A 19,078-nucleotide genomic window follows, 5' to 3' on the forward strand; every position below is an offset into this window, starting at 1 on the left:
TTCCAAACGGGAATTGTGGCCTCAGACTGGAACTATGACCCCGGAGCCTTGAGCTGCAGTACTGATTCCAAACAGCTATTGCGTCCTCAGACTGCAGTTGTGACTTCGAGCCTTGAATTTTAGTTGTGATTCCAAAGCCGTATTGTGGCCTCAGACTGGAATTGTGATCTCGAGACAGGAATAGCAGTTGCGATTCCAAACAGGAATTGTGTCCTCATACTGGAATTGTGGCCTCATGACTTAAAATGCAAATGTGATTTGAAACTGGAATTGTGAACTCAAGCCTTGAACTGCAATTGTGATTCCAAATTGGAATTGTGAACTCAAGCCTTGAATAGCAGTTGTGATTCCAAACGGGAATTGTGGCCTCAGACTGGAATTGTGATCTCGAGCCTTGAACTGCAATTTTGATTCCAAACAAGAATTGTGACCGCAGACTGGATTTGTGACCTCGAGACTTGAACTACAATTGGATTTCAAACAGGAACTGGGGCCTCAGACTGGAATTGTGACCTCATTCCATGAACTCCTATTGTGATTCCAAACTGTAATAGTGAGCTCGAGCCTTGAACTGCAGTACTGATTCCAAACAGGAATTGGGGCCTCAGACTGGAATTGTGATCTCGAGACAGGAATAGCAGTTGTGATTCCAAACGGGAGTCGTGGCCTCAGACTGGAAATGTGACAACTAGGCTTGAGCTGCAGTTGTGATACCATACCGGAATTGAGTCTTCAGACTGGAATCATCACCTCGAGCAATGTAGAGCAGTTACGATTCAGAGACGGAATTGGGACCACAGACTGGAACTGTGACTTCGAACCTTGAAATTAAGTTGTGATTCCAAAGCGGAATTGTGGCCTCAGACTTGAATTGTGACCCTGAGCCTTGTGCTGCATCTGTGATACCAAACCGGAATTGGGTCTTCAGACTGGAATTGTGACCTCGAGACATGAACAGCAGTTGTGATTACAAAACGGAATTGGGGGCTCAGACTGAAATTGTGATATTCACCCTAGAACTGCAAATGTGATTCCAAACGGGATTTGTGACCACACACTGAATTTGTGACCTAGAGATTTGAGCTGCAGTTGTGATACCAAACCGATATTGGGACCTCAGACAGGAATTGTGTTCTCCAGCCTTGGGCTGCAATTGTGATTCCAAACTGGAATTGTGACCTAAGACTGGAATCGTGACCTCGAGACAGGATCAGCAGTTGTGATACCAAACGGGAATTGTGGCCTCAGACTGGAATGGTGACCCCGAGACTTGAACAGCACTTCTGATTCCAAACCGGAATTGTGACGGCAGACTGGAATTGAGACCTCGAACTTTGAACTGCAATTGTGATTCCAAACAGAAACTTTGACCTCAGAGAGTAATTGGGACCTCATTCTATGAACTGCTATTGTGATTCCAAACTGTAATTGTGACCTCGAGCCTTGAACTCCAGTTGTGATTCCAAACAGGACTTGTGACCTCAGACTGGAATTGTGACCTGGAGCCTTGACCGGCAGTTGTGAGTCCAACTGGGAATTGGGGCCTCAGACTGGAATTGTGACTCCTAGCCATGATCTGCAGTACTGATTCCAAACGGGAATTGTGGCCTCAGACTGGAATTGTGATCTCGAGACAGGAATAGCAGTTGTGATTCCAAACAGGAATCGTGGCCTCAGACTGGAAATGTGACAACTAGGCTTGAGCTGCAGTTGTGATACCATACCGGAATTGAGTCTTCAGACTGGAATCGTCACCTCGAGCAATGTAGAGCAGTTACGATTCAGAGCCGGAATTGGGACCTCAAACTGGAACTGTGACTACGAACCTTGAAATTAAGTTGTGATTCCAAATCGGAATTGGGTCCTCAGACTGGAATTGTGACCCTGAGCCTTGTGCTGCATCTGTGATACCAAACCGGAATTGGGTCCTCAGACTGGAATTGGGGGCTCAGACTGGAATTGTGATCTCGACCCTTGAACTGCAAATGTGATTCCAAACGGGATTTGTGACCACACACTGCATTTGTGACCTAGAGATTTGAGCTGCAGTTCTGATACCAAACCGCAATTGTGACCTCAGTCTGGCATTGTGATCTCAAGCCTTGAACTGCAATTGTGATTCCAAACCGGAATTGTGACCGCAGTCTGGAATTGAGACGTCGAGCTTTGAACTGCAATTGTGATTCCAAACAGAAATTATGACCTCAGAGAGTAATTGTGACCTCATTCCATGAACTCCTATTGTGATTCCAAACTGTAATTGTGACCTCGAGCCTTGAACTGCAGTACTGATTCCAAACAGGAATTGGGGCCTCAGACTGGAATTGTGATCTCGAGACAGGAATAGCAGTTGTGATTCCAAACGGGAATCGTGGCCTCAGACTGGAAATGTGACAACTAGGCTTGAGCTGCAGTTGTGATACCATACCGGAATTGAGTCTTCAGACTGGAATCGTCACCTCGAGCAATGTAGAGCAGTTGCGATTCAGAGCCGGAATTGGGACCTCAAACTGGAACTGTGACTACGAACCTTGAAATTAAGTTGTGATTCCAAATCGGAATTGGGTCCTCAGACTTGAATTGTGACCCTGAGCCTTGTGCTGCATCTGTGATACCAAACCGGAATTGGGTCCTCAGACTGGAATTGGGGGCTCAGACTGGAATTGTGATCTCGACCCTTGAACTGCAAATGTGATTCCAAACGGGATTTGTGACCACACACTGCATTTGTGACCTAGAGATTTGAGCTGCAGTTCTGATACCAAACCGCAATTGTGACCTCAGACTGGATTTGTGACCCCGAGCCTTGAGCTGCGGTTTTGATACCAAACCGGAATTGGGTCCTCAGACTGCAATTGTGTCTTCGAGCCTTGAACTTTAGTAGTGTTTCCTGACAGGATTTGGGGCCTAAGACTGGAATTGTGATCTCGAGACTTGAAATGTATTTGTGATACCAAACAGGATTCATGAACTCTGACTGCAATTGTGAGCTCAAGCCTTGAAGATCAGTTGTGATTCCAAACAGGAATTGTGTCCTCATACTGGAATTGTGGCCTCATGACTTAAAATGCAAATGTGATTTGAAACTGGAATTGTGTTCTCCAGCCTTGAAATGCAATTGTGATTCCAAACCGGAATTGTGAAATCAAGCCTTGAACTGCAATTGTGATTCCAAACCGGAATTGTGACCTCGAGGCTTGAATAGCAGTTGTAATTCCAAACGGGAATTGTGGCAGCAGACTAGAACTGTGACTCCGAGCCTTGAGCTTCAGTTGTGATTCCAAACGGGAATTGAGGCCTCAGACTGGAATTGTGACCTCATTCCATGAACTCCTATTGTGATTCCAAACTGTAATAGTGAGCTCGAGCCTTGAACTGCAGTACTGATTCCAAACAGGAATCGTGGCCTCAGACTGGAAATGTGACAACTAGGCTTGAGCTGCAGTTGTGATACCATACCGGAATTGAGTCTTCAGACTGGAATCATCACCTCGAGCAATGTAGAGCAGTTACGATTCAGAGCCGGAATTGGGACCTCAGACTGGAACTGTGACTACGAACCTTGAAATTAAGTTGTGATTCCAAAGCGGAATTGTGGCCTCAGACTTGAATTGTGACCCTGAGCCTTGTGCTGCATCTGTGATACCAAACCGGAATTGGGTCTTCAGACTGGAATTGTGACCTCGAGACATGAACAGCAGTTGTGATTACAAAACGGAATTGGGGGCTCAGACTGAAATTGTGATATTCACCCTAGAACTGCAAATGTGATTCCAAACGGGATTTGTGACCACACACTGAATTTGTGACCTAGAGATTTGAGCTGCAGTTGTGATACCAAACCGATATTGGGACCTCAGACAGGAATTGTGTTCTCCAGCCTCGTACTGCAATTGTGATTCCAAACTGGAATTGTGACCTAAGACTGGAATCGTGACCTCGAGACAGGATCAGCAGTTGTGATTCCAAACGGGAATTGTGGCCTCAGACTGGAATGGTGACCCCGAGACTTGAACAGCACTTCTGATTCCAAACCGGAATTGTGATGGCAGACTGGAATTGAGACCTCGAACTTTGAACTGCAATTGTGATTCCAAACAGAAACTTTGACCTCAGAGAGTAATTGTGACCTCATTCTATGAACTGCTATTGTGATTCCAAACTGTAATTGTGACCTCGAGCCTTGAACTCCAGTTGTGATTCCAAACAGGACTTGTGACCTCAGACTGGAATTGTGACCTCGAGCCTTGACCGGCAGTTGTGAGTCCAACTGGGAATTGGGGCCTCAGACTGGAATTGTGACTCCTAGCCATGATCTGCAGTACTGATTCCAAACGGGAATTGTGGCCTCAGACTGGAATTGTGATCTCGAGACAGGAATAGCAGTTGTGATTCCAAACAGGAATCGTGGCCTCAGACTGGAAATGTGACAACTAGGCTTGAGCTGCAGTTGTGATACCATACCGGAATTGAGTCTTCAGACTGGAATCGTCACCTCGAGCAATGTAGAGCAGTTGCGATTCAGAGCCGGAATTGGGACCTCAGACTGGAACTGTGACTTCAAACCTTGAAATTAAGTTGTGATTCCAAAGCGGAATTGTGGCCTCAGACTTGAAATTGTGACCCTGAGCCTTGTGCTGCATTTCTGATACCAAACCGGAATTGGGTCCTCAGACTGGAATCGTGATCTCGAGACATGAACATCAGTTGTGATTCCAACACGGAATTGGGGGCTCAGACTGGAATTGTGATCTCGAGCCTTGAACTGCCATTGTGATTTCAAATCGGAATTGGGTCCTCAGACTGGAATCGTGACCTCGAGACAGGATCAGCAGTTGTGATTCCAAACGGGAATTGTGGCCTCAGACTGGAATTGTGACCCCGAGCCTTGGGCTGCACTTGTGATTCCAAACCAGTATAGGGTCATCAGACTAGAATCGTGTCTTCGAGCCTTGAACTTTAGTAGTGTTTCCTGACAGGATTTGGGGCCTAAGACTGGAATTGTGATCTTGAGAGTTGAAATGCAATTGTGATTCCAAACAGGATTCATGAACTCTGACTGGAATTGTGACCTCGAGCATTGAACATCAATCGTGATTCCCAACATGAATTCTATCCTCATACTGGAATTGTGGCCTCAAGACTTAAAATGCAAATGTGATTTCAAACTGGAATTGTGACCTCAAGCCTTGAAATGTAATTGTTATTTCAAACCGGAATTGTGAAATCAAGCCTTGAACTGCTAATATGATTCCAAACCGGAATTGTGACCTCAGACTAGAATTGTGACCTCGAGCCTTGAATAGCAGTTGTGATTTTGAACTGTAATTGTGACCTCGAGCCTTGAATTGCAGTTGTGATTCCAAACGGGAATTGTGGCCTCAGACTGGAACTATGACCCCGGAGCCTTGAGCTGCAGTACTGATTCCAAACAGCTATTGCGACCTCAGACTGCAGTTGTGACTTCGAGCCTTGAATTTTAGTTGTGATTCCAAAACCGTATTGTGGCCTCAGACTGGAATTGTGATCTCGAGACAGGAATAGCAGTTGCGATTCCAAACAGGAATTGTGTCCTCATACTGGAATTGTGGCCTCATGACTTAAAATGCAAATGTGATTTGAAACTGGAATTGTGAACTCAAGCCTTGAACTGCAATTGTGATTCCAAATTGGAATTGTGAACTCAAGCCTTGAATAGCAGTTGTGATTCCAAACGGGAATTGTGGCCTCAGACTGCAATTGTGATCTCGAGACTTGAACTGCAATTTTGATTCCAAACAAGAATTGTGACCGCAGACTGGATTTGTGACCTCGAGACTTGAACTACAATTGGATTTCAAACAGGAACTGGGGCCTCAGACTGGAATTGTGACCTCATTCCATGAACTCCTATTGTGATTCCAAACTGTAATAGTGAGCTCGAGCCTTGAACTGCAGTACTGATTCCAAACAGGAATTGGGGCCTCAGACTGGAATTGTGATCTCGAGACAGGAATAGCAGTTGTGATTCCAAACGGGAGTCGTGGCCTCAGACTGGAAATGTGACAACTAGGCTTGAGCTGCAGTTGTGATACCATACCGGAATTGAGTCTTCAGACTGGAATCATCACCTCGAGCAATGTAGAGCAGTTACGATTCAGAGCCGGAATTGGGACCACAGACTGGAACTGTGACTTCGAACCTTGAAATTAAGTTGTGATTCCAAAGCGGAATTGTGGCCTCAGACTTGAATTGTGACCCTGAGCCTTGTGCTGCATCTGTGATACCAAACCGGAATTGGGTCTTCAGACTGGAATTGTGACCTCGAGACATGAACAGCAGTTGTGATTACAAAACGGAATTGGGGGCTCAGACTGAAATTGTGATATTCACCCTAGAACTGCAAATGTGATTCCAAACGGGATTTGTGACCACACACTGAATTTGTGACCTAGAGATTTGAGCTGCAGTTGTGATACCAAACCGATATTGGGACCTCAGACAGGAATTGTGTTCTCCAGCCTCGTACTGCAATTGTGATTCCAAACTGGAATTGTGACCTAAGACTGGAATCGTGACCTCGAGACAGGATCAGCAGTTGTGATACCAAACGGGAATTGTGGCCTCAGACTGGAATGGTGACCCCGAGACTTGAACAGCACTTCTGATTCCAAACCGGAATTGTGACGGCAGACTGGAATTGAGACCTCGAACTTTGAACTGCAATTGTGATTCCAAACAGAAACTTTGACCTCAGAGAGTAATTGGGACCTCATTCTATGAACTGCTATTGTGATTCCAAACTGTAATTGTGACCTCGAGCCTTGAACTCCAGTTGTGATTCCAAACAGGACTTGTGACCTCAGACTGGAATTGTGACCTGGAGCCTTGACCGGCAGTTGTGAGTCCAACTGGGAATTGGGGCCTCAGACTGGAATTGTGACTCCTAGCCATGATCTGCAGTACTGATTCCAAACGGGAATTGTGGCCTCAGACTGGAATTGTGATCTCGAGACAGGAATAGCAGTTGTGATTCCAAACAGGAATCGTGGCCTCAGACTGGAAATGTGACAACTAGGCTTGAGCTGCAGTTGTGATACCATACCGGAATTGAGTCTTCAGACTGGAATCGTCACCTCGAGCAATGTAGAGCAGTTACGATTCAGAGCCGGAATTGGGACCTCAAACTGGAACTGTGACTACGAACCTTGAAATTAAGTTGTGATTCCAAATCGGAATTGGGTCCTCAGACTGGAATTGTGACCCTGAGCCTTGTGCTGCATCTGTGATACCAAACCGGAATTGGGTCCTCAGACTGGAATTGGGGGCTCAGACTGGAATTGTGATCTCGACCCTTGAACTGCAAATGTGATTCCAAACGGGATTTGTGACCACACACTGCATTTGTGACCTAGAGATTTGAGCTGCAGTTCTGATACCAAACCGCAATTGTGACCTCAGTCTGGCATTGTGATCTCAAGCCTTGAACTGCAATTGTGATTCCAAACCGGAATTGTGACCGCAGTCTGGAATTGAGACGTCGAGCTTTGAACTGCAATTGTGATTCCAAACAGAAATTGTGACCTCAGACTGGAATTGTGACCTCATTCCATGAACTCCTATTGTGATTCCAAACTGTAATAGTGAGCTCGAGCCTTGAACTGCAGTACTGATTCCAAACAGGAATTGGGGCCTCAGACTGGAATTGTGATCTCGAGACAGGAATAGCAGTTGTGATTCCAAACGGGAGTCGTGGCCTCAGACTGGAAATGTGACAACTAGGCTTGAGCTGCAGTTGTGATACCATACCGGAATTGAGTCTTCAGACTGGAATCATCACCTCGAGCAATGTAGAGCAGTTGCGATTCAGAGCCGGAATTGGGACCTCAAACTGGAACTGTGACTACGAACCTTGAAATTAAGTTGTGATTCCAAATCGGAATTGGGTCCTCAGACTTGAATTGTGACCCTGAGCCTTGTGCTGCATCTGTGATACCAAACCGGAATTGGGTCTTCAGACTGGAATTGTGACCTCGAGACATGAACAGCAGTTGTGATTACAAAACGGAATTGGGGGCTCAGACTGAAATTGTGATATTCACCCTAGAACTGCAAATGTGATTCCAAACGGGATTTGTGACCACACACTGAATTTGTGACCTAGAGATTTGAGCTGCAGTTGTGATACCAAACCGATATTGGGACCTCAGACAGGAATTGTGTTCTCCAGCCTCGTACTGCAATTGTGATTCCAAACTGGAATTGTGACCTAAGACTGGAATCGTGACCTCGAGACAGGATCAGCAGTTGTGATACCAAACGGGAATTGTGGCCTCAGACTGGAATGGTGACCCCGAGACTTGAACAGCACTTCTGATTCCAAACCGGAATTGTGACGGCAGACTGGAATTGAGACCTCGAACTTTGAACTGCAATTGTGATTCCAAACAGAAACTTTGACCTCAGAGAGTAATTGTGACCTCATTCTATGAACTGCTATTGTGATTCCAAACTGTAATTGTGACCTCGAGCCTTGAACTCCAGTTGTGATTCCAAACAGGACTTGTGACCTCAGACTGGAATTGTGACCTCGAGCCTTGACCGGCAGTTGTGAGTCCAACTGGGAATTGGGGCCTCAGACTGGAATTGTGACTCCTAGCCATGATCTGCAGTACTGATTCCAAACGGGAATTGTGGCCTCAGACTGGAATTGTGATCTCGAGACAGGAATAGCAGTTGTGATTCCAAACAGGAATCGTGGCCTCAGACTGGAAATGTGACAACTAGGCTTGAGCTGCAGTTGTGATACCATACCGGAATTGAGTCTTCAGACTGGAATCGTCACCTCGAGCAATGTAGAGCAGTTACGATTCAGAGCCGGAATTGGGACCTCAAACTGGAACTGTGACTACGAACCTTGAAATTAAGTTGTGATTCCAAATCGGAATTGGGTCCTCAGACTGGAATTGTGACCCTGAGCCTTGTGCTGCATCTGTGATACCAAACCGGAATTGGGTCCTCAGACTGGAATTGGGGGCTCAGACTGGAATTGTGATCTCGACCCTTGAACTGCAAATGTGATTCCAAACGGGATTTGTGACCACACACTGCATTTGTGACCTAGAGATTTGAGCTGCAGTTCTGATACCAAACCGCAATTGTGACCTCAGTCTGGCATTGTGATCTCAAGCCTTGAACTGCAATTGTGATTCCAAACCGGAATTGTGACCGCAGTCTGGAATTGAGACGTCGAGCTTTGAACTGCAATTGTGATTCCAAACAGAAATTATGACCTCAGACTGGAATTGTGACCTCATTCCATGAACTCCTATTGTGATTCCAAACTGTAATAGTGAGCTCGAGCCTTGAACTGCAGTACTGATTCCAAACAGGAATTGGGGCCTCAGACTGGAATTGTGATCTCGAGACAGGAATAGCAGTTGTGATTCCAAACGGGAGTCGTGGCCTCAGACTGGAAATGTGACAACTAGGCTTGAGCTGCAGTTGTGATACCATACCGGAATTGAGTCTTCAGACTGGAATCGTCACCTCGAGCAATGTAGAGCAGTTGCGATTCAGAGCCGGAATTGGGACCTCAAACTGGAACTGTGACTACGAACCTTGAAATTAAGTTGTGATTCCAAATCGGAATTGGGTCCTCAGACTTGAATTGTGACCCTGAGCCTTGTGCTGCATCTGTGATACCAAACCGGAATTGGGTCCTCAGACTGGAATTGGGGGCTCAGACTGGAATTGTGATCTCGACCCTTGAACTGCAAATGTGATTCCAAACGGGATTTGTGACCACACACTGCATTTGTGACCTAGAGATTTGAGCTGCAGTTCTGATACCAAACCGCAATTGTGACCTCAGACTGGATTTGTGACCCCGAGCCTTGAGCTGCGGTTTTGATACCAAACCGGAATTGGGTCCTCAGACTGCAATTGTGTCTTCGAGCCTTGAACTTTAGTAGTGTTTCCTGACAGGATTTGGGGCCTAAGACTGGAATTGTGATCTCGAGACTTGAAATGTATTTGTGATACCAAACAGGATTCATGAACTCTGACTGCAATTGTGAGCTCAAGCCTTGAAGATCAGTTGTGATTCCAAACAGGAATTGTGTCCTCATACTGGAATTGTGGCCTCATGACTTAAAATGCAAATGTGATTTGAAACTGGAATTGTGTTCTCCAGCCTTGAAATGCCATTGTGATTCCAAACCGGAATTGTGAAATCAAGCCTTGAACTGCAATTGTGATTCCAAACCGGAATTGTGACCTCGAGGCTTGAATAGCAGTTGTAATTCCAAACGGGAATTGTGGCCTCAGACTAGAACTGTGACTCCGAGCCTTGAACTCCAGTTGTGATTCCAAACAGGACTTGTGACCTCAGACTGGAATTGTGACCTCGAGCCTTGACCGGCAGTTGTGAGTCCAACTGGGAACTGGGGCCTCAGACTGGAATTGTGACTCCTAGCCATGATCTGCAGTACTGATTCCAAACGGGAATTGGGGCCTCAGACTGGAATTGTGACCTCATTCCATGAACTCCTATTGTGATTCCAAACTGTAATAGTGAGCTCGAGCCTTGAACTGCAGTACTGATTCCAAACAGGAATTGGGGCCTCAGACTGGAATTGTGATCTCGAGACAGGAATAGCAGTTGTGATTCCAAACGGGAGTCGTGGCCTCAGACTGGAAATGTGACAACTAGGCTTGAGCTGCAGTTGTGATACCATACCGGAATTGAGTCTTCAGACTGGAATCGTCACCTCGAGCAATGTAGAGCAGTTGCGATTCAGAGCCGGAATTGGGACCTCAAACTGGAACTGTGACTACGAACCTTGAAATTAAGTTGTGATTCCAAATCGGAATTGGGTCCTCAGACTTGAATTGTGACCCTGAGCCTTGTGCTGCATCTGTGATACCAAACCGGAATTGGGTCCTCAGACTGGAATTGGGGGCTCAGACTGGAATTGTGATCTCGACCCTTGAACTGCAAATGTGATTCCAAACGGGATTTGTGACCACACACTGCATTTGTGACCTAGAGATTTGAGCTGCAGTTCTGATACCAAACCGCAATTGTGACCTCAGACTGGATTTGTGACCCCGAGCCTTGAGCTGCGGTTTTGATACCAAACCGGAATTGGGTCCTCAGACTGCAATTGTGTCTTCGAGCCTTGAACTTTAGTAGTGTTTCCTGACAGGATTTGGGGCCTAAGACTGGAATTGTGATCTCGAGACTTGAAATGTATTTGTGATACCAAACAGGATTCATGAACTCTGACTGCAATTGTGAGCTCAAGCCTTGAAGATCAGTTGTGATTCCAAACAGGAATTGTGTCCTCATACTGGAATTGTGGCCTCATGACTTAAAATGCAAATGTGATTTGAAACTGGAATTGTGTTCTCCAGCATTGAACTGCAATTGTGATTCCAAACCGGAATTGTGACCTCGAGGCTTGAATAGCAGTTGTAATTCCAAACGGGAATTGTGGCCTCAGACTAGAACTGTGACTCCGAGCCTTGAGCTTCAGTTGTGATTCCAAACGGGAATTGAGGCCTCAGACTGGAATTGTGACCTCATTCCATGAACTCCTATTGTGATTCCAAACTGTAATAGTGAGCTCGAGCCTTGAACTGCAGTACTGATTCCAAACAGGAATTGGGGCCTCAGACTGGAATTGTGATCTCGAGACAGGAATAGCAGTTGTGATTCCAAACGGGAATCGTGGCCTCAGACTGGAAATGTGACAACTAGGCTTGAGCTGCAGTTGTGATACCATACCGGAATTGAGTCTTCAGACTGGAATCATCACCTCGAGCAATGTAGAGCAGTTACGATTCAGAGCCGGAATTGGGACCTCAGACTGGAACTGTGACTTCGAACCTTGAAATTAAGTTGTGATTCCAAAGCGGAATTGTGGCCTCAGACTTGAATTGTGACCCTGAGCCTTGTGCTGCATCTGTGATACCAAACCGGAATTGGGTCTTCAGACTGGAATTGTGACCTCGAGACATGAACAGCAGTTGTGATTACAAAACGGAATTGGGGGCTCAGACTGAAATTGTGATATTCACCCTAGAACTGCAAATGTGATTCCAAACGGGATTTGTGACCACACACTGAATTTGTGACCTAGAGATTTGAGCTGCAGTTGTGATACCAAACCGATATTGGGACCTCAGACAGGAATTGTGTTCTCCAGCCTCGTACTGCAATTGTGATTCCTAACTGGAATTGTGACCTAAGACTGGAATCGTGACCTCGAGACAGGATCAGCAGTTGTGATACCAAACGGGAATTGTGGCCTCAGACTGGAATGGTGACCCCGAGACTTGAACAGCACTTCTGATTCCAAACCGGAATTGTGACGGCAGACTGGAATTGAGACCTCGAACTTTGAACTGCAATTGTGATTCCAAACAGAAACTTTGACCTCAGAGAGTAATTGTGACCTCATTCTATGAACTGCTATTGTGATTCCAAACTGTAATTGTGACCTCGAGCCTTGAACTCCAGTTGTGATTCCAAACAGGACTTGTGACCTCAGACTGGAATTGTGACCTCGAGCCTTGACCGGCAGTTGTGAGTCCAACTGGGAATTGGGGCCTCAGACTGGAATTGTGACTCCTAGCCATGATCTGCAGTACTGATTCCAAACGGGAATTGTGGCCTCAGACTGGAATTGTGATCTCGAGACAGGAATAGCAGTTGTGATTCCAAACAGGAATCGTGGCCTCAGACTGGAAATGTGACAACTAGGCTTGAGCTGCAGTTGTGATACCATACCGGAATTGAGTCTTCAGACTGGAATCGTCACCTCGAGCAATGTAGAGCAGTTACGATTCAGAGCCGGAATTGGGACCTCAAACTGGAACTGTGACTACGAACCTTGAAATTAAGTTGTGATTCCAAATCGGAATTGGGTCCTCAGACTGGAATTGTGACCCTGAGCCTTGTGCTGCATCTGTGATACCAAACCGGAATTGGGTCCTCAGACTGGAATTGGGGGCTCAGACTGGAATTGTGATCTCGACCCTTGAACTGCAAATGTGATTCCAAACGGGATTTGTGACCACACACTGCATTTGTGACCTAGAGATTTGAGCTGCAGTTCTGATACCAAACCGCAATTGTGACCTCAGACTGGATTTGTGACCCCGAGCCTTGAGCTGCGGTTTTGATACCAAACCGGAATTGGGTCCTCAGACTGCAATTGTGTCTTCGAGCCTTGAACTTTAGTAGTGTTTCCTGACAGGATTTGGGGCCTAAGACTGGAATTGTGATCTCGAGACTTGAAATGTATTTGTGATACCAAACAGGATTCATGAACTCTGACTGCAATTGTGAGCTCAAGCCTTGAAGATCAGTTGTGATTCCAAACAGGAATTGTGTCCTCATACTGGAATTGTGGCCTCATGACTTAAAATGCAAATGTGATTTGAAACTGGAATTGTGTTCTCCAGCCTTGAAATGCAATTGTGATTCCAAACCGGAATTGTGAAATCAAGCCTTGAACTGCAATTGTGATTCCAAACCGGAATTGTGACCTCGAGGCTTGAATAGCAGTTGTAATTCCAAACGGGAATTGTGGCCTCAGACTAGAACTGTGACTCCGAGCCTTGAGCTTCAGTTGTGATTCCAAACGGGAATTGAGGCCTCAGACTGGAATTGTGACCTCATTCCATGAACTCCTATTGTGATTCCAAACTGTAATAGTGAGCTCGAGCCTTGAACTGCAGTACTGATTCCAAACAGGAATTGGGGCCTCAGACTGGAATTGTGATCTCGAGACAGGAATAGCAGTTGTGATTCCAAACGGGAATCGTGGCCTCAGACTGGAAATGTGACAACTAGGCTTGAGCTCCAGTTGTGATACCATACCGGAATTGAGTCTTCAGACTGGAATCGTCACCTCGAGCAATGTAGAGCAGTTACGATTCAGAGACGGAATTGGGACCTCAGACTGGAACTGTGACTTCAAACCTTGAAATTAAGTTGTGATTCCAAAGCGGAATTGTGGCCTCAGACTTGAAATTGTGACCCTGAGCCTTGTGCTGCATTTCTGATACCAAACCGGAATTGGGTCCTCAGACTGGAATCGTGATCTCGAGACATGAACATCAGTTGTGATTCCAACACGGAATTGGGGGCTCAGACTGGAATTGTGATCTCGAGCCTTGAACTGCCATTGTGATTTCAAATCGGAATTGGGTCCTCAGACTGGAATCGTGACCTCGAGACAGGATCAGCAGTTGTGATTCCAAACGGGAATTGTGGCCTCAGACTGGAATTGTGACCCCGAGCCTTGGGCTGCACTTGTGATTCCAAACCAGTATAGGGTCATCAGACTAGAATCGTGTCTTCGAGCCTTGAACTTTAGTAGTGTTTCCTGACAGGATTTGGGGCCTAAGACTGGAATTGTGATCTTGAGAGTTGAAATGCAATTGTGATTCCAAACAGGATTCATGAACTCTGACTGGAATTGTGACCTCGAGCATTGAACATCAATCGTGATTCCCAACATGAATTCTATCCTCATACTGGAATTGTGGCCTCAAGACTTAAAATGCAAATGTGATTTCAAACTGGAATTGTGACCTCAAGCCTTGAAATGCAATTGTTATTTCAAACCGGAATTGTGAAATCAAGCCTTGAACTGCTAATATGATTCCAAACCGGAATTGTGACCTCAGACTAGAATTGTGACCTCGAGCCTTGAATAGCAGTTGTGATTTTGAACTGTAATTGTGACCTCGAGCCTTGAATTGCAGTTGTGATTCCAAACGGGAATTGTGGCCTCAGACTGGAACTATGACCCCGGAGCCTTGAGCTGCAGTACTGATTCCAAACAGCTATTGCGTCCTCAGACTGCAGTTGTGACTTCGAGCCTTGAATTTTAGTTGTGATTCCAAAACCGTATTGTGGCCTCAGACTGGAATTGTGATCTCGAGACAGGAATAGCAGTTGTGATTCCAAACAGGAATTGTGTCCTCATACTGGAATTGTGGCCTCATGACTTAAAATGCAAATGTGATTTGAAACTGGAATTGTGAACTCAAGCCTTGAACTGCAATTGTGATTCCAAATTGGAATTGTGAACTCAAGCCTTGAATAGCAGTTGTGATTCCAAACGGGAATTGTGGCCTCAGACTGGAATTGTGATCTCGAGCCTTGAACTGCAATTTTGATTCCAAACAAGAATTGTGACCGCAGACTGGATTTGTGACCTCGAGACTTGAACTACAATTGGATTTCAAACAGGAACTGGGGCCTCAGACTGGAATTGTGACCTCATTCCATGAACTCCTATTGTGATTCCAAACTGTAATAGTGAGCTCGAGCCTTGAACTGCAGTACTGATTCCAAACAGGAATTGGGGCCTCAGACTGGAATTGTGATCTCGAGACAGGAATAGCAGTTGTGATTCCAAACGGGAATCGTGGCCTCAGACTGGAAATGTGACAACTAGGCTTGAGCTGCAGTTGTGATACCATACCGGAATTGAGTCTTCAGACTGGAATCGTCACCTCGAGCAATGTAGAGCAGTTGCGATTCAGAGCCAGAATTGGGACCTCAAACTGGAACTGTGACTACGAACCTTGAAATTAAATTGTGATTCCAAATCGGAATTGGGTCCTCAGACTGGAATTGTGACCCTGAGCCTTGTGCTGCATCTGTGATACCAAACCGGAATTGGGTCCTCAGACTGGAATTGGGGGCTCAGACTGGAATTGTGATCTCGACCCTAGAACTGCAAATGTGATTCCAAACGGGATTTGTGACCACACACTGCATTTGTGACCTAGAGATTTGAGCTGCAGTTCTGATACCAAACCGCAATTGTGACCTCAGTCTGGCATTGTGATCTCAAGCCTTGAACTGCAATTGTGATTCCAAACCGGAATTGTGACCGCAGTCTGGAATTGAGACGTCGAGCTTTGAACTGCAATTGTGATTCCAAACAGAAATTATGACCTCAGACTGGAATTGTGACCTCATTCCATGAACTCCTATTGTGATTCCAAACTGTAATAGTGAGCTCGAGCCTTGAACTGCAGTACTGATTCCAAACCGCAATTGTGACCTCAGACTGGATTTGTGACCCCGAGCCTTGAGCTGTGGTTTTGATACCAAACCGGTATTGGGTCCTCAGACTGCAATTGTGTCTTCGAGCCTTGAACTTTAGTAGTGTTTCCTGACAGGATTTGGGGCCTAAGACTGGAATTGTGATCTCGAGACTTGAAATGTATTTGTGATACCAAACAGGATTCATGAACTCTGACTGCAATTGTGAGCTCAAGCCTTGAAGATCAGTTGTGATTCCAAACAGGAATTGTGTCCTCATACTGGAATTGTGGCCTCATGACTTAAAATGCAAATGTGATTTGAAACTGGAATTGTGTTCTCCATCCTTGAAATGCAATTGTGATTCCAAACCGGAATTGTGAAATCAAGCCTTGAACTGCAATTGTGATTCCAAACCGGAATTGTGACCTCGAGGCTTGAATAGCAGTTGTAATTCCAAACGGGAATTGTGGCCTCAGACTAGAACTGTGACTCCGAGCCTTGAGCTTCAGTTGTGATTCCAAACGGGAATTGAGGCCTCAGACTGGAATTGTGATCTCGACCCTTGAATTGTAAATGTGATTCCAAACGGGATTAGTGACCACACACTGAATTTGTGACCTAGAGATTTGAGCTGCAGTTGTGGAACCAAACCGATATCGGGACCTCAGACTGGAATTGTGACCCTGAACCTTAAGCTGCAGCTCTGAAATCAAACCGGAATTGGGGGCTCAGACTGGAATTGTGATCTCGGGCCTTGAACTGCCATTGTGATTCCAAACGGGAATTGTGGCTTCAGACTGGAATTGTGACCGCGAGACATGAACAGCAGTTGTGATTACAAAACGGAATTGGGGGCTCAGACTGGAATTGTGATCTCGAGCCTTGAACTGCCATTGTGATTCCAAACAGGAATTGTGGCCTCAGACTGCAATTGTGATCTTGAGCCTTGAACTGCAATTTTGATTCCAAACAAGAATTGTGACCTCAGACTGGATTTGTGACCTCGAGCCTTGGACTACAATTGGAATTCAAACAGGAATTGGGGCCTCAGACTGGAATTGTGATCTCGAGACTTGAACTGCAATTGTGATTCCAAACTGGAATTGTAAACTCAAGCCTTCAATAGCAGTTCTGATTCCAAAGCGGAATTGTGGCCTCAGACTTGAATTGTGACCCTGAGCCTTGTGCTGCATTTGTGATACCAAACCGGAATTGGGTCCTCAGACTGGAATCGTGATCTCGAGACATGAACATCAGTTGTGATTCCAACACGGAATTGGGTCCTCAGACTGGAATCGTGATCTCGAGACATGAACATTAGTTGTGATTCCAACACGGAATTGGGGGCTCAGACTGGAATTGTGATCTCGAGCCTTGAACTGCCATTGTGATTTCAAATCGGAATTGGGTCCTCAGACTGGAATCGTGACCTCGAGACAGGATCAGCAGTTGTGATTCCAAACGGGAATTGTGGCCTCAGACTGGAATTGTGACCCCGAGCATTGAGCAGCAGTTGTGATTCCAAAGCGGAATTGTGGCCTCAGTCTGGCATTGTGATCTCAAGCCTTGAACTGCAATTGTGATTCCAAACCGGAATTGTGACCGCAGTCTGGAATTGAGACGTCGAGCTTTGAACTGCAATTGTGATTCCAAACAGAAATTATGACCTCAGAGAGTAATTGTGACCTCATTCCATGAACTCCTATTGTGATTCCAAACTGTAATAGTGAGCTCGAGCCTTGAACTGCAGTACTGATTCCAAACAGGAATTGGGGCCTCAGACTGGAATTGTGATCTCGAGACAGGAATAGCAGTTGTGATTCCAAACGGGAATCGTGGCCTCAGACTGGAAATGTGACAACTAGGCTTGAGCTGCAGTTGTGATACCATACCGGAATTGAGTCTTCAGACTGGAATCATCACCTCGAGCAATGTAGAGCAGTTACGATTCAGAGCCGGAATTGGGACCTCAGACTGGAACAGTGACTTCAAACCTTGAAATTAAGTTGTGATTCCAAATCGGAATTGTGGCCTCAGACTTGAATTGTGACCCTGAGCCTTGTGCTGCATCTGTGATACCAAACCGGAATTGGGTCTTCAGACTGGAATTGTGACCTCGAGACATGAACAGCAGTTGTGATTACAAAACGGAATTGGGGGCTCAGACTGAAATTGTGATATTCACCCTAGAACTGCAAATGTGATTCCAAACGGGATTTGTGACCACACACTGAATTTGTGACCTAGAGATTTGAGCTGCAGTTGTGATACCAAACCGATATTGGGACCTCAGACAGGAATTGTGTTCTCCAGCCTCGTACTGCAATTGTGATTCCAAACTGGAATTGTGACCTAAGACTGGAATCGTGACCTCGAGACAGGATCAGCAGTTGTGATTCCAAACGGGAATTGTGGCCTCAGACTGGAATGGTGACCCCGAGACTTGAACAGCACTTCTGATTCCAAACCGGAATTGTGACGGCAGACTGGAATTGAGACCTCGAACTTTGAACTGCAATTGTGATTCCAAACAGAAACTTTGACCTCAGAGAGTAATTGGGACCTCATTCTATGAACTGCTATTGTGATTCCAAACTGTAATTGTGACCTCGAGCCTTGAACTCCAGTTGTGATTCCAAACAGGACTTGTGACCTCAGACTGGAATTGTGACCTCGAGCCTTGACCGGCATTTGTGAGTCCAACTGGGAATTGGGGCCTCAGACTGGAATTGTGACTCCTAGCCATGATCTGCAGTACTGATTCCAAACGGGAATTGTGGCCTCAGACTGGAATTGTGATCTCGAGACAGGAATAGCAGTTGTGATTCCAAACAGGAATCGTGGCCTCAGACTGGAAATGTGACAACTAGGCTTGAGCTGCAGTTGTGATACCATACCGGAATTGAGTCTTCAGACTGGAATCGTCACCTCGAGCAATGTAGAGCAGTTACGATTCAGAGCCGGAATTGGGACCTCAGACTGGAACTGTGACTTCAAACCTTGAAATTAAGTTGTGATTCC

The sequence above is a fragment of the Sturnus vulgaris genome, unplaced genomic scaffold (genome assembly GCF_052056855.1).
Source record: "Sturnus vulgaris isolate bStuVul1 unplaced genomic scaffold, bStuVul1.hap1 Scaffold_138, whole genome shotgun sequence".
NCBI classification, from domain to species: domain Eukaryota; kingdom Metazoa; phylum Chordata; class Aves; order Passeriformes; family Sturnidae; genus Sturnus; species Sturnus vulgaris.